The following is a 15,515-nucleotide window of genomic DNA, read 5'->3' on the forward strand; positions in this document are numbered from 1 at the left end:
TTGGTGTGTAATTGTTCATAGTAGCCTCCTATAATCCTTCATATTTCAGTACTGTCACTATTAATGTTTTCTCTTTCACTTCTGGTTTTATTTGACTTCTCTCTCTTTGGGAGTATAGCTGCAGGTTTATCAATTTTGTTCATCTTTTCAAAGGACCAGCTCTTAGTTCCATTGACTTTTTATTGTCTTTTTAACCTCTTTTTCATTTATTTCCACTCTGATCTTTGTTGTTTCCTTCCTTCTATTACTTTTGGGTTTCATTTGTTCTACTCTCTCTAGTTGCTAGAGGATTAAAGTTCAGTTATTATTTCAGGTATTTCTTGGGTTTTGATATAAGCATTTATCACTATGAATTTTCCCCTTAGAACAACTTTCACTATATCCTGTAAGTTTTGGTATGTTGTATTTTGATTTTCATTTATCTCAAGGTATTGTTTGCTTTCTTTTATTTCTTTGATATGTTGGTTGTTCAGTATCATGTTGTTTAATTGCTTCATATTTGAGAATTTCCCAGTTTTCTTCTTGCAATTAATTTCTAGTTTTATACAACTGTCAGAAAAGATGCTTGATAAAATAAGAACTTTCTTAAATTTATTGACATGTTTTATAGCATAATGTATGATCTGTCTTGAAGAAACTCTCATGTCATTTGTGAAGAGTGTATTTTGCTGCTTTTGATGGAATGTTTTGTATGTATCAATTAAGCTCATCTGACCTAACATGTCATTTAAGATATGTTTCCTCACTGATTTTCTATCTGAATGATGTATTCATTGATGAAATTGTGGTAGTTAAGTATCTTACTATTATTGTATTGCCACCTATTATTGTATTGCTGCCTATTTGTCCATTTAAGTCTGGTAATATTTGTTTTATACATTGAGGTGCATAAATATTTACAAATGATATGTCCTCATGTTGATTTCTATATCATTCTGTAATGCCGTTCTTTCCCTCTTATTACAGTCTTTATTATATAAAGTCTTTTGTCTGACACAAGTATTGCTAACCCAGCTTTCTTTTTGTTTCCATTTGAGTGAAATCATTTTCCATTCCTTCACTTTCAGTCTGCGCATGTATTTACAGTGAGTGAATTTTTGTATGCAGCATATAGCTGGGTCTTGTTTTCTTATCCATTTAGCCAGTTTGTGTCTTTTGATTGGAGAATTTAGTCCATTTACATTTAAAGTAATTATTGATAGTTATGTATTTACTGCCATTTTGTTAATTGTTTTCTGATTGTTGTTGTAGTTCTCTGTTTCTTTCTTCTTATGTTCTCTTTATAGTGTGATGACTTTCATGGTATGCTTAGATTTATCTCTTACAGGTTATTGCTTTTTGGTTACCATGGGGCTTACATAAAAAAATTATATTAAGCACACTCTATTTTAACTTAAGTTTGAATGCATTCTAGAGCTCTACATTCTTGCTCTCTCCTGTCATTTTTTATTGTCACATTTTGCATCTTTTATATATGCATTAACAATAGTGATTTTTACTACTTTTATATTTTAACTTTCATATTTTATAAATAATTCACCATCTTTACTATGTATTTGTCATTACCTGTGAGATATATACTTTCATGTGTTTTCTTGTTACTAAAAAGTACTTTTCTTTTATTTCTTGTAAGGCCAGTTTAGTGGTAATAAACTCTGTTAGCTTTGCTTGTCTGGAAAACTCTTTATCTCTTCTTCAGTTCTTGATGAAAACAATGCCTGGTAGAGTACTCTGGGCTAGAAGTTTTCTTTCCACACTTTAAATATACCATGCTGCTCCCTTGTGGTCTACAATTTTTCTGCTGAAAAATCAACTCAGCATCTTATAGGGGTTTCCTTGTATGCAGCTAGTTTTTTTTTTTTTCTCTTGCTGCTTTTAAGATTCTCTTCTTGTCTTTAGCTTTTTACACTTTAATATGTATTCCTGTGGATCTCTTTGGGTTTCTCTGTTTTGGAATTCTTTGGGCTCCCTAGATCCAGATGTCTGTTTCTTTCACCATGTTAGGAATGTTTTCAGCCATTATTTCAATTAAGTTTTCTGTTTCTGCCTCTTTCTCTCTCTCTTCTCCTTTTCAGACCCCTGTAATGCAAATATTGGTCTGTTTGATACTGTTCCATAAGTCATTTAAGCAGTCTTCACGTTACTTCATTCTTTGTGACTTTTGCTCCTGACTGTATGAATTCCACTGCCATGTCTTTGAGTTCACTGATCCTTTCTTCACTTCATCTAGTCTGCTGTTGGACTCCCCTAGTGTATTTCATTCCATTATTGTATTGTTCAACTCTGTAACTTCTGTTTAGCATTTTTTTAATATATTTTCTGTCTTTGTTGAAGTTCTCACTGTATTCATTCTTTCTTCTTCTGAGTTTGGTGAGGATTTTTATGACCTTTATTTTGAACTCTTTATCAGGTTAATCAGTTATCTCAATTTCATTAAGGATTTTTTTCTGAGATTTTTTTCCCTTGTTCTTTAGTTTGAAACATCTTTCTCTCTTTCTTCATTGTGCTTGACTCCCTGTGTTAGTTTCTGTGCATTAGATAAAACAAATCCCTCTCCCAATCTTGAAGTGGCTTCACATAGGACATGAACATTATGGTTCAACTCTGCCCTAGCTTTTGATTGTCTTTCAAAGCTTTGTACTCATCCAAGCATCCTATTTTAAGTTTAATGGTTCCCAGTAGTTAAGAGTATGTGAAGACTTGTCAGTGTCCCAAAGGAAGGATCTCAGGCAGCAGCTAGATTCAGGCTGATTAAAAGCTAGCCATGGAATTTTCCAGACAAGAGTACTGGAGTGGGTTGCCATGTCCTTCTCCAAGGGATATTCCCAACCCAGGGATCAAACCCAGGTCTCCCGCACTGCAGGCAGACGCTTTACCATCTGAGTCACCAGGGAAGTGGGAGACTCTCATCAGCAGCTCTTAAATTATGCAAATGTATAAAGTCTTATGGCGCCACAAGTATAAGTCCCACTTGCCATCAGAACTAAGTAATTAGGAGATATCCCTGGGCAACAGTCAAAAAAATCAGGGGTGCTAAATAACTATCTAACCTCCTTTCTGGGAGGTACTGGTAGGCTGAGGCAAGACAAAGTGAGAGTGAAAGGATGGCATCCATCACCTTGTGTTCCCTAAAAGCACCTCCATAGGGCCCTAAATGTGAGCCAGACCCAAGGCCTGTGGCTAAAGCCAGTGCTCCAGCACACATAAGTACACGTTTTTCACAGAAAGACTGGTGGGTTTATATTTCACTCTGCTGTTTGCATAGTGCTCTGGTTTGGTAGCTTACAATGAACTGTCTCTCCAGCTGTTATAGTCTCATGGTACCTAGGAATGCAAGCCCCCTGGCCACCAGAACCAGGTGATCAGGTGTCCCCTGGGTGGCAACCGGTAAAACCAGGGCTCCAGATATAAAACCCAGGGCACCAGACATACATAAAAATTCCTCTCCAGGAGATCCTGGGGCTCTGGAGTACAGCAGAAAGACAGTGTGAAGAAACACCCACCCTTTGAGGTCTCTGGAAAGGATTACCCGTAGATCTGTGGTTAATTAAGAATTTCTATCCCTCTGACTGCAGCTGTGATGGTAAGCTAATAGGATAGACTGGGCTCCTGGGTGTGTTGCGTCTTGCTTTGCCCTGGGAGTGGTAGCTCTTTAAGAATTCTTCCTCCTTTGGTTACAGTCCTGTGGAACCCATGAGTATAAGTCCTGTTGGCCACCAGAGCCAGACAATCCAGAGATGTCCCTGGAGGCAGCCACAGTAACCAAGGTGTCAGACAAGTTTATAAGCTCTTTTCTGAAAGATACAACCAGCTAGAGTATGGCAGAGGGGACGCTCAGAGATTGCATCCATCAGTCCTCATTCCCTGAGAGCTCCTCTATTGACCTGGATGTGTGCCAAATCAGAAGCCTGCCCCTCGGGCCCAAGTTCCTGGTTAAGCAAATAGGCTTCTCACTGAAGGACTAGGAGTGTTTTCTGGTCTGCTGTCTGTGCTGTCCCCTGGATATGGTAGCCTGCTAAGAACTGTCTCAAATTGTTATGGTCCCATGCTATGGTACCATAGGCCATGCTGGCTTCCCGAGCCAGGCAGTCAAGTGGCATTCCCCCAGGTGGCGCAATAAAAACTGGAGCACCCGACATAAAAGCCAGGACACTGGTGAGATACTGGTGTTCTGTAAAGCAGTGAGAGAGTGGGAAATTGGTGCCCTCTGGCTGGAGTGAGCCACAGAGAGAGTGTAAAGATGGTGCCTGCTAGTGTCTGTCCTTTCAGCATAGCCAGGAGGCCCCTAGATGTGCATTAAATTAGATGCTTGTCCCTTAGGCCAAGGCTTAAAGAAATTTGCCTCCTTAACAGAAAACCTGGCACCTTATAGTGGCTGCTTCTAAACTGGGCCGTGGTGCAGGTGAGACCAAGCATAAAACCCTTTAAGAGCCTTTTCTCACTTCAGTATAGCCTTGTAGGACTCATGGACTCTAGCCTCGTTGGTTTTCAAAGCTAAATGTTTCAGGGAGAGTCCAGGTCAAGATGGCAGAAAAAGAAAAACTAAGCTCATCTCCTCCCACAGACACACTAAAACTACTTTATATGGAACAGGTGTCTTTGAGAACAACCTGAAAACTAGCAGAACAAATTTTCTACAACTCTAGATATAAATAAAAGGCCACATCAAGACAGACAGGAGAGGCAGAGATGGATTCCAACAGAACCCATGCCCCTGAGGCAATGCCACAAGCTGGAGGCGTATGATAACCGAGGAGGTCCCCCCTTGAGAAGCAAGAAGCTCAAGCCCTATGTCGGGCTTCATAGCCCATAGGCCTACTCAGGGAAGATGAGTCAATGAATCCCCACAATGTCTGGCTTTGAAAATCAGCTGGGCTTATGTCCAGGAGAGCCTAAGGACTGTGGGAAAATAAAGCTCTGCTCTTGAAAAGCTCACACAAGCTCACTTACTCTGAGTCCCTGCACAGAGACAGCAGCTTGAAAAGCACCTGGATCATACAAGAGGGAGACTTATTTTAGAGCATGTGCCATAAAAGGCAGTTTTCTGGTGGATCTTTCTCCAGTGATAGAAGTGCTGTTGGGCATCCTTTTTGTTTTTACTCTCCTGTTCTGCCAGGTACCATTTCTGTCGCTCTCCATCAACCTACCTAACACCTTGGACCCATCCCCAGCATTCCTCTGAGAACTCACACTGCCCAATCCACCCGCCTCAACCAGTGCCTCCAAAATAGCACCCACCCTGCCCTACCTGGCTAGTAGTCCCAGCCGGCACCAGCGCCCCTCAGAAATGGCTCCTGCTAGAGGGGACAAGCCTTGCACACTAATGTACCCACAGCAGTCACAGCCAGGCTTCACGGACAGCCAGGCTGGGGGCTCGCCCTACCTGCGAGGGTGTCAGCAGCAGTTGTAGCCAAGCCACTCAGCTAGCCAGGTCAGGGAGCAGCCCCATCTACCAGTGCACGCGCAGCACTTGCAGCCCAACCACAACAAGAAGGCATACACAGCACATACAGGGGTGACAGGAGGATCTCGCTCTGGTGCCTGGGGTGATGGTGCCATTGGGCCCACAGATACTTACATAGGGCCAGTCCTTCAAGAATGAGAGATGTAGCTGTAATATGTAGAAACAAATACAGAGAGGCAAAATGAGGAGACACAGGAATAGCCGACAAATGAGAAAACAAGACAAAACCAAGGGAAAAAATAAACAAAATGGAGATAAGCAATTAACCAAATAAAAAGTTCAAATTAATAGTCTTAAAGTTGTTCACTGGACTCTGGAGAATGGATGAACTTGGTGAGAACTGCAACAATGAGATAGATGATAGAGAAAAGAACCAATCAGAACTGGAAAATAGATTAACAGAAATGAAAAATACACCAGAGGGAATCAACAGCAGACTGGAAGATGCAGAAGAATAGATCAACAATCTGAGACAGGGTAATGGATATTATCCAATCAAAACAGCAAAAAAATAATAATAATTTTTAAAATGAAGATAGCTTGGAACTTCCATGGTAGTCCAGTGGTTCAAACTCCATGCTTCCGCTACAGGGGGCACAGGTTTGATCTCTGGTAAGGAAGACAACATCAAGTTGTGAGACAACATCAAGTGTATTAACATTCACAGGGGTCACAGAGAGACGGAAATTTTTCTTCAAAACATATTTGAAGAGAAGTGACTGAAAACTTTGCTAACCTGGCTAGCAAAACAGACATCCAAGTCCAGGATGCACAGAGTCCCAAATAAGATGAACCCAAGAGACCCATACCAAGATACATTATAATTAAAACCTCAAACGTTGAAGACCAAGAAGAAATCTTTAAGGCAACAAGGAACACCCACATAAGACTATCAGCTGACTTGTCAGCAGAAACTTTTCAGGCCAGAAGAGACTAACATGGTATTCAAAGTGCTAAAAGAAAAAAATTACAACCAAGAATACTCTACCTGGCAAGACTATCATTCAGGATTGAAGTAGAGATAATGGGTTTCACAGAGAAGTAAAAGCTGATAATGTTCATCACCACTAGCTGAGCCTTACAAGGAGCAGTAAAGGGACTTCTTTAAACCGAAAAGACAAGGCCATGACTAGAAGCATGAAAATCATGAAAGAAAAAACATCACTGGTAAGGGCAAACATATACTAAAGGTCAGTCACCTACAAAGCTAATATGAAGGCTAAGAGACAAAAGTAGTAAAATCACCTATATATGAAACAAATAGACGATACACAAAAAGATGCAAAATATGTAAAAAACATAAAATATCGGGGTGGGGGGGTAAGTAGTGCTTTTAGAATGTGCTCTGACTTAAGTGACCATCTATTTAAATAGACTGCTGTTTACATAGGTTATTGTTTATGAACCTCATGGTAACCACAAACCTAAAACCTATAATATGCACACAAAAAATTAAAGAGAAAGGAATACAAACAACACACTCAAGAAAGTCATCAAATCACAAAGAGGACAAGAAAAGAAGAAATGAGAACAGAGGAACTACAAAACAATTAACAAAATGGCAATAAGTACATACCTATCAATAACTACTTTAAATGTAAATGGACTAAATGTTCCAATCAAAAGACAAAGGTAGCTGAATGGATTAAAACAACAAGACCCATTTAGATGCTGCATACCCAGGCTTCAGATCTAAAGACATACACAGAATGAAAGTGAAGGGATAGAAAAAGAAATTTCATGCAAATGAAAATGAAAAGAAACCTGTAGTAGCAATATTAATACCAGGCAAAACAGACCTGAAAGCAAAGAAGTTACAATTGACAAAACAGAAATACAAAGGATCATAAAAGATTACTATAAACAATTATTTGCCAACAAAATGAACAGCCTAGAAGAAATGGGTAAGTTCCCAGAAACATGCAACCTTCCAAAAGTGAATCAAGAAAAATAGAAAATTTGAAGACAGATGCCTAATAATGAAACTGAATTAGAAATTTTAAAAAACCTCCCAACCAACAAGCCCAGGACCAGACAACAGGTAAATGCAACAAACTTTAAGGAAGAGTTAATACCTATCCTTCTCAAACTATTCCAAAAAATTGAAGAGGAAGGAACTATTCTAAATTCATTCTCTGAAGCTAGCATTATGCTGATATCAAAACCAGATAAAGACACTACCAAAAAAATTACAGGCCAGCATCCTGGATGAACATAAATGCAAAAATTCTAAACAAAATATTAGACTGATATCAACAGTATAGTAAAAGAACCATACACCATTATCAACCATACACCATAGATGCAAGGATGGTTCTATATACACAAATAAATCAACATGATATATTACATTAACAAAGTAAAGAATAAAAACCACATGATGATTTGAATCAATGCAGAAAAGGTGTTTGACAAAATTCAATATCCATTTTTTATAAAAACTCTCAATAAAGTGGGTATAGAGGAAACATGTATCCACATAATAAGAGCTGTGTATGACAAACCAGTAGCTCAGAAAATACTTAACAATGAAAAGCCAAATGCTTTTCCTTTAAGATCAGGAAGAAGGAAAAGTGTCCACTATTGACACTTTTATTCAAAATAGTATCAGAAGTCCTAGCAACAACAGTCACACAAGAAAAAGAAATAAAAGGCATCCACATTGGAAAGGAAGCAGTAAAACTGTCCCTATTTGCAGATGACGTGATAATATATATAGAAAACCCTAAAAACTCCACCAAAAAAAAAATAAAAACTATTGAAACTAATATATGAATTCAGTAAAACTTCAGGATACAAAATCAATATATAGAAATCAGTTGCATTTCTATACACCAATAATGAACTATGAGAAATAGAAATTAAGACAATCCTATTTACAATTGCAGCCAAAAGAATAAGAATAAAATTTGCCAAGAAAGTGAAAGACCTATACTCTGAAAACCATTAAACATTGATGAAAGAACTAATGTTGTTAAAATGTCCATACTACGCAAAGCAATCTACAGATTCAATGAAATCTCTTATCAAAGTAACAACAGCATTTTTTGCAGAATTGAAACAAAGCATCCTAAAGTATATTCTAGAACATGAAAGACTGTGAAAACCAAAGCAATTTAAAAGAGGAACAAAGCCAGGGGTGTCATACACCCTGATTTCAAACTGTGCTACAAAGCTATAGGAATCCAAACAGTATGGTTGTGGCACAAAAAGAGACACACAGAGCAATGGAGAATAGAGAGCCCAGAAATAAAGCCCCTCTTATATGGTCAGTTAACGTACCACCATTCACAGGAATGGGTGAATTCACCTCAGATGACCATTATATCTACTACTGTGGGCAAGAATCACTTAGAAGAAATGGAGTAGCCCTCATAGTCAACAGAAGAGTCGGAAAGGCAGTTGTTGGGTGCAGTCTCAAAAATGACAAAATGATCTGTTTGTTTCCAAGGCAAACCATTCAACATCACAGTAATTCAAGTCTATGCCCTGACCAGTAATGCTTAAGGAGCTGAAGTTGAATGGTTCTATGAAGACTTACAAGACCTTCTAGAACTAACACCCAAAAAAGATGCCCTTTTCATTACAGGGGCCTGGAATGCAAAAGTAGGAACTCAAGACATACCTGGAGTAACAGGCAAATTTGGCCCTGGAGTACAAAAAGAAGCAGGGCAAAGGCTAACAGAGTTTTGTCAAGAGAATGCACTGGTCATAGCAAACACCATCTGCCAGCAACACAAGAGGAGACTCTACACAGATGGTCAATACCAAAATCAGATTGATTATATTCTTTGCAGCCAAAGATGGAGAAGCTCTATACAGTCAGCAAAAACAAGACTGGGAACTGACTGTGGCTCAGATCATGAACTCCTTATTGCCAAATTCAGACGTGAATTGAAGAAAATAGGGAAAACCACTAGACCATTCAGGTATGCCCTAAATCAAATTCCTTACAATTATACAGTGGAAGTGACAAATAGATTCAAGGGATTAAATCTGATAGAGTGACTGAAGAACTATGGATGGAGGTTCGTGACACAGTACAGGAGGCAGTGATCAAGACCATCCCCAAGAAAAAGCAATGCAAAAAGGCAAACTGGTTGTCTGAGGAGGCCTTACAAATAACTGAGAAAAGAAGGTAAAGGCAAAGGAGAAAAGGAAAGATATACCCATTTGAATGCAGAGTTTCATGAATAGCAAGGAGACATAAGAAAGCCTTCTTCAGTGATCAGTGCAGATATAGAGGAAAATAATAGAATGGGAAGACGAAAGAGCTCTTCAAGAAAATTAGAGATACCAAGGAAACATTTCATGCAAAGATAGGCACAATAAAGGACAGAAACAGTATGGACCTAACAGAAGCAGAAGATATTAAGAAGAGGTGGCAAGGATACACAGAAGAACTATACAAAAAACATCTTCACGACCCACATAATCATGATGGTGTGATCACTCACCTAGAGCCAGACATCCTGGAATGTGAAGTCAAGTAGGTCTCAGGAAGCATCATTATGAACAAAGCTAGTGGAGGTGATGGAATTCCAGCTGAGCTATTTCAAATCCTAAAGATGATGATGTGAAAGTGCTGCACTCAATATGCCAGAAAATTTGGAAAACTCAGAAGTGGCCGCGGGAATGGAAAAGGTCAGTTTCCAGTCCAATCCAAAAGAAAGGCAGTGGCAGTGAATATTCAAGCACAAAAGCACAATATTCAAGCCCAACTGCACTCATCTCACACACTAGCAAGGGAATGCTCAAAATTCTCCAACCCAGGCTTCAACAGTACATGAACTGTGAACTTCCAGATGTTCAGGCTGGATTTAGAAAAGGATTTAGAAAAGAACCAGAGATCAAATTGCCAACATCCATTGAATCATCGAAAAAGCACAAGAGTTCCAGTAAAACATCTACTTCTGCTTTATTGACTACACCAAAGCCTTTGATTATGTGCATCACAACAGACTGTGGAAAATCCTTCAAGAGGTGCGAATACCAGACACCCTTACCTGCCTCCTGAGATATCTGTATACAGGTTAAGAAGCAATAGTTAGAACTGGACATGGAACAACAGACTGGTTCCAAATCGGGAAAGGAGTACATCATGGCTGTATATTGTCACCCTGCTTATTTAACTTATATGCAGAGTACATCATGCGAAATGGTGGGCTGGATGAAGCACAAGCAGGCATCAAGATTGGTGGGAGAAACATCAATAACCTCAGATAGGCAGATTACACCACCGTTATGGCAGTAAGTGAAGAACTAAAGAGCCTCTTGATGAAAGTGAAACAGGAGAGTGAAAAAGTTGGCTTAAAACTCACCATTCAGAAAACTAAGATCATGGCATCTGGTCCCATCCTTTCATTGCAAATAGATGGGGAAACAATGGAAACAGTGACAGACTTTATTTTGGGGGCTCCAAAATCACTGCAAATGGTGACTGCAGCCATGAAATTAACAGATGCTTGCTCCTTAGAAGAAAAGCTATGACCAACCTAGACAGCATATTAAAAAGCAGAGACATTACTTTGCCAACAAAGGTCCATACAGTCAAAGCTATGGTTTTTTCAGTAGTCATGTATGTATGTGAGAGTTGGACTGTAAAGAATGATGAGTGCCAAAGAATTGACACTTCTGTGACGCTGGAGAAGATGCTTGAGAGTCCCTCGGACTGCAAGGAGATCCAGCCAGCCGATCCTAAAGGAAATCAGTCCTGAATATTCATTGGAAGAACTGATGCTGAAGCTGAAACTCCAATACTTTGGCCACCTGATACAAAGAACTGACTCACTGGAAAAGATCCTGATGCTGGGAAAGGTTGAAGGCAGGAGGAGAAGGGACGACAGAGGGTGAGATGGTTGGATGGCTCACTAACTCGCTGCACATGAATTTAAGTAAGCTCCGGGAGTTGGTGATGGACAGGGAAGCCTTGCATGCTGCAGTCCATGGGGTCGCAGAGTCGTACACCGATGAGCAACTGAACCGAACTGAATGTACAACAGTGGAGCCAAGAATATACAATAGGTAAAAGACAGTGTCTTTAATAAATGATATTGGGAAACTTGACAGCTTCACGCAAAAGAATGAAACTGGATCACTCACTATGCTGTATACAAAATATAAACTCAAAAAGGATTGAAGGCTTAAATGTGAGATCTGAAACCATAAAAAACTCCTAGAAGAAAACATAGGCTGTACACTCTTTAAAATTAGACTTAGCAGTATTTTTTTTTAATCTGTCTCCTCAGGCAAGGGCAGGAAAAACAAAAATAAATAAGAGTACATCAATTTTAAAGGTTTTGCGCAACGAAGGAAACCATCAACAAACATAAAGGCAGTTTACTGAATAGGAAGAAATACTTGTAGATGATATATCTGATAAGGGGTTAATATCTAAAGTATATTTTTTAAAACTTACATAGCTCAGTATCAAAAATCCCAACCTAATTTTAAAATGAGCAAAAAGCCTGAACAAACACTTTTTCAAGAAAGACATAGAGATGGCCAACAGATGCATAAAATGGTATTCAACATCACTAATCATCAGTGTAGTGCAAATATCCTCACACCTTTCAGAATGACTGTTATCAAACAAACAACAAATGACAAGTGTTGGCAAGGATATGGAGAAAAGGGGACCCTTATGCACTGTTATGAGAATGTAAATTGGTGCAACCACTATGGAACAATGTAGACGTTCCTCAAAAAATTAAAAATAGAACTGCTATATGATCCAGTAATTTCACTTCTGGGTATTTACCCAAAGAAAATAAAAATATTATTTTTAAAAGATACATGCTCTCCAACATTCACTGCAGCATTATTCACAATACCCAACATATGGAAGTAACCTAAGTATTCATCAATAGATAAGTGGATAAAGGTGATGTGATACACACATACACACAGCGGAATTTTACCTAGCCATAAAAAAAGAATGAAAGCTTGACATGTGAAACAACAGGAATGGACTCTAAGGGTATTATGCTAAGTGAAATAGGTCTGACAGAGAAAGACAAATACTATATGATTTCATTTATATGTGGAATTTAACAATCAAACAGACTAAACAGAAGCACCAGTAGAGAGAACACAGTAGAGGTCACCAGCGGGTAAGCGGGTGGTTGGGTGAAAGAGACGAAGGGAATTAAGAGGTACAAACTTCCAGGTATAAAATAAATCAGGCACAGGGATGTAGTGTATAGCATAGAGAATGTAGTCAATAATACAGTAATAACTTTGGTGACAGATGGTTACTAGACTTATTGTGGTGACCAATTCATAATGTGTACAAATGTCAAATCACTGTGTTGTACACTCGAAACTAACTGTCCGACTCTCTGCGACCCCATAGACTGTAGCCTACCAGGCTCTTCCATCCATGGGATTTTCGAGGCAAGAATGCTGGAGTGGGTTGCCATTTCCTTCTCCAGGAGATCTTCCTGACCCAGGGATTGAACCTGGGTCTCGCACATTGTAGGCGGACGCTTTACCATCTGAGCCACCAGGGAAGTCTGCTAATATAATGTTACATGTCAACTATACTTCAGTTTTTTAAAAGGAAGGGAAAAAGCTAGATTTGAGGGTATTTGTCTCAGTTGCAGGTCTTAAAAGTTGGGTTCACAACATGGGATTCAAACTCTTTGCTCCTTGAGGAAAAGCTCTGGATTTCCAGTTTCCTCCTAGTTGTGGGTCAGTGTGCTGGGGTTTACAGCAAGATTGTGTCTCAGCATCTCCTATCCACTAAATAAGAGTTTTTCTCATTTTCCCAATAATGTAGAAGTCACTCAGCTAGTTTTTAGGGTTTTTTCAGAAGAAACTGGTCCATATGTACCTATATAGATGCATCCATGGGAGAAAGCGAGTTCCTATTTGACCATCTTGAACCAGAACTCTGAAATCAGTCCCTTGAAGAGATACCTGAACTCCCTTGTTCATTACAACATTATATGAAATCAAGCTAAATGTCTCTCACAGAATAAGTAGATAAATAAAATGTGGTATATGTATACACACACAATAGAATATTATTCACCCTTCGAAAAGGAGGAAATCCTGTCATTTGCAACATGGATTAACCTGGAGGATATTATACTAAGTGGAATAAGCCAGGCACAGAAAGTCATACATGATCTCTTATATGGGAATCAAAGAAAAGTCAGACTTAATAGAAGCAGAAAGTAGAATGGTGGTTACCAGGGGCTGGGGGTATGAGGGAAAAGAGGAGATGCTGACCCAGTGTACAAAGTTGCAGTTATACAGGAAGAATAAATCTAGAGATCTAATGTACAATATAATGACTATACATTTAGTATAATATTGTTTTAAATGCTGAAAATTCACTTAAGAGGGTAGATTTCAGGTCCTCTACATCCCTACTATCCTGCAAAATAGTAATATTGTGGGGAGATGCTATGTTAAGCAGCTTTACTGTAGTAATTGTTTCACTGTCTATATCACATTATTTTGTTATATATCTTAAATACATACAATTTTTACTTTAAATGTGTTTAAATTTTTTAAATAAAATTAACCACAGTAAGAAAGTAAAAAGAAACATAGGATTAATCTTACTTACATCTCTTATTTAATACCATATATCTAAAATATTTTTCCAACATGTAATCAGTATAAAAGTATTGATAAGATGTTTTACTGTTTTTTTCTTACAAAGTCTTCAAAATCTGTGTTTGCACTTAAAGACATCCCAGGGATTTTCCTGGTGGTCCAGGGGCTAAGATTCTGCATTCCCAATGCAGGGGGACCGGGTTCAGTTCCTGGTCAGGGAACTAGATCCCACATGCTGCAGCTAATATCTGGCACAGTCAAATAAATAAATATTAACAGAAAACAAATTTTTTTTTTAAAGACATCTCAAATTGGGTTATCCACATATGGCTAGCGGCCACCATATTGGACCATGCTGATTTGAATAACAAGAATTCCAGAAAGAGAGTGGATAAGGGGAAAGAGAAGCAGAGAAGAAATAAAACAATTTTAAGAAAATGTCCAAGAACTTAAGAATACTAGTTTCCAAACTGAGGAGGCTCTGAGCCCAGCAAAAGTGAATTAGATCCAGACCAAGGCACTTCATCAGTTTTATTTTAAAACACCAGGAACTCAGAAACCTCTGTAGGCTTCAAAGGGGAAAAAAAAAAAAAGGTTGCAAAGGATCAGTGGCTTTAGACTTCTCAACAACAGTGGATAAATGGAGGACAGTGAATCAGGGCCTTTAAAATTCTGAAGAAAAGAACCATCATGCCATAATCCTATATATACCAAACACATTAGGGGGTAGATAAGGGTATTTTCAATGATCTAACATCCAAAAAATGTACCTGCTATGCTCCCTTTTTTAGGAAGCTACTGAAGAATGTGTTTTACCAAACAAGGAAGCAAACCAAGAATGAGGAAAATGTGAGATATAAGAAACAGCAGAAAGGTGAAAGGATTCCCTAGGGTGAAACTATAAATCAGGCCTAAAGATCACCCAGTCCAGATTAGAATAGGTCAGAGGAACTGAAAAAGATTTCAAGGAAATGCAATTGATAGAATACCCAATGGGACTGATTATGGACGTAGAAAACTAGCAGAAGTCTTTGAATTAGTGGTAGTAACATGTACTGTATCCCAAAACTAAACAAAAGAGATAAAAGGAAAATGTAAAGTTATAAACTGTGAATGTTGAGTTATTTTTCTGTACTAAGAGGTTATAAAGGGCATGTGGGTAAGGTGGAATGAGTAGCAAAAGACCTGAAACCTCATCTTTCATGGTGCAAAATTAAACCACAGTCTTTAAATCAGAAATATAAGAAAGGAACAATATAGACACCTTAACTGAAATGTAAAGATAAAAACCAAAAGAATCAAGTGTTGAAAATGCTTGGATCTGGGGAAGAGAAAATTTAAAAAATGACTGCCATTTTTTCTAATAAATTTTGTAAAACTATGTCTAAGTCCAAAGTATACCCATATATAACTTTTAAAAGAAACAAACAATAATAAATCTGGTGAATAAAAGAGCTTTAACAGGCCATTGCTAATGAGTATC

General features: G+C 38.4%; 1 protein-coding gene across 5 annotated transcripts in view; it reads left to right on the top strand.

Annotated features, from left to right (window-relative positions):
* The window catches only part of PPP2R3A (protein phosphatase 2 regulatory subunit B''alpha), a 220,264-nt gene that overhangs the window by 175,682 nt on the left and 29,067 nt on the right, over nt 1-15,515 (top strand). The window lies entirely within an intron of this gene.

Source organism: Dama dama, chromosome 19 (genome assembly GCF_033118175.1).
Source record: "Dama dama isolate Ldn47 chromosome 19, ASM3311817v1, whole genome shotgun sequence".
In the NCBI taxonomy this organism is placed as follows: domain Eukaryota; kingdom Metazoa; phylum Chordata; class Mammalia; order Artiodactyla; family Cervidae; genus Dama; species Dama dama.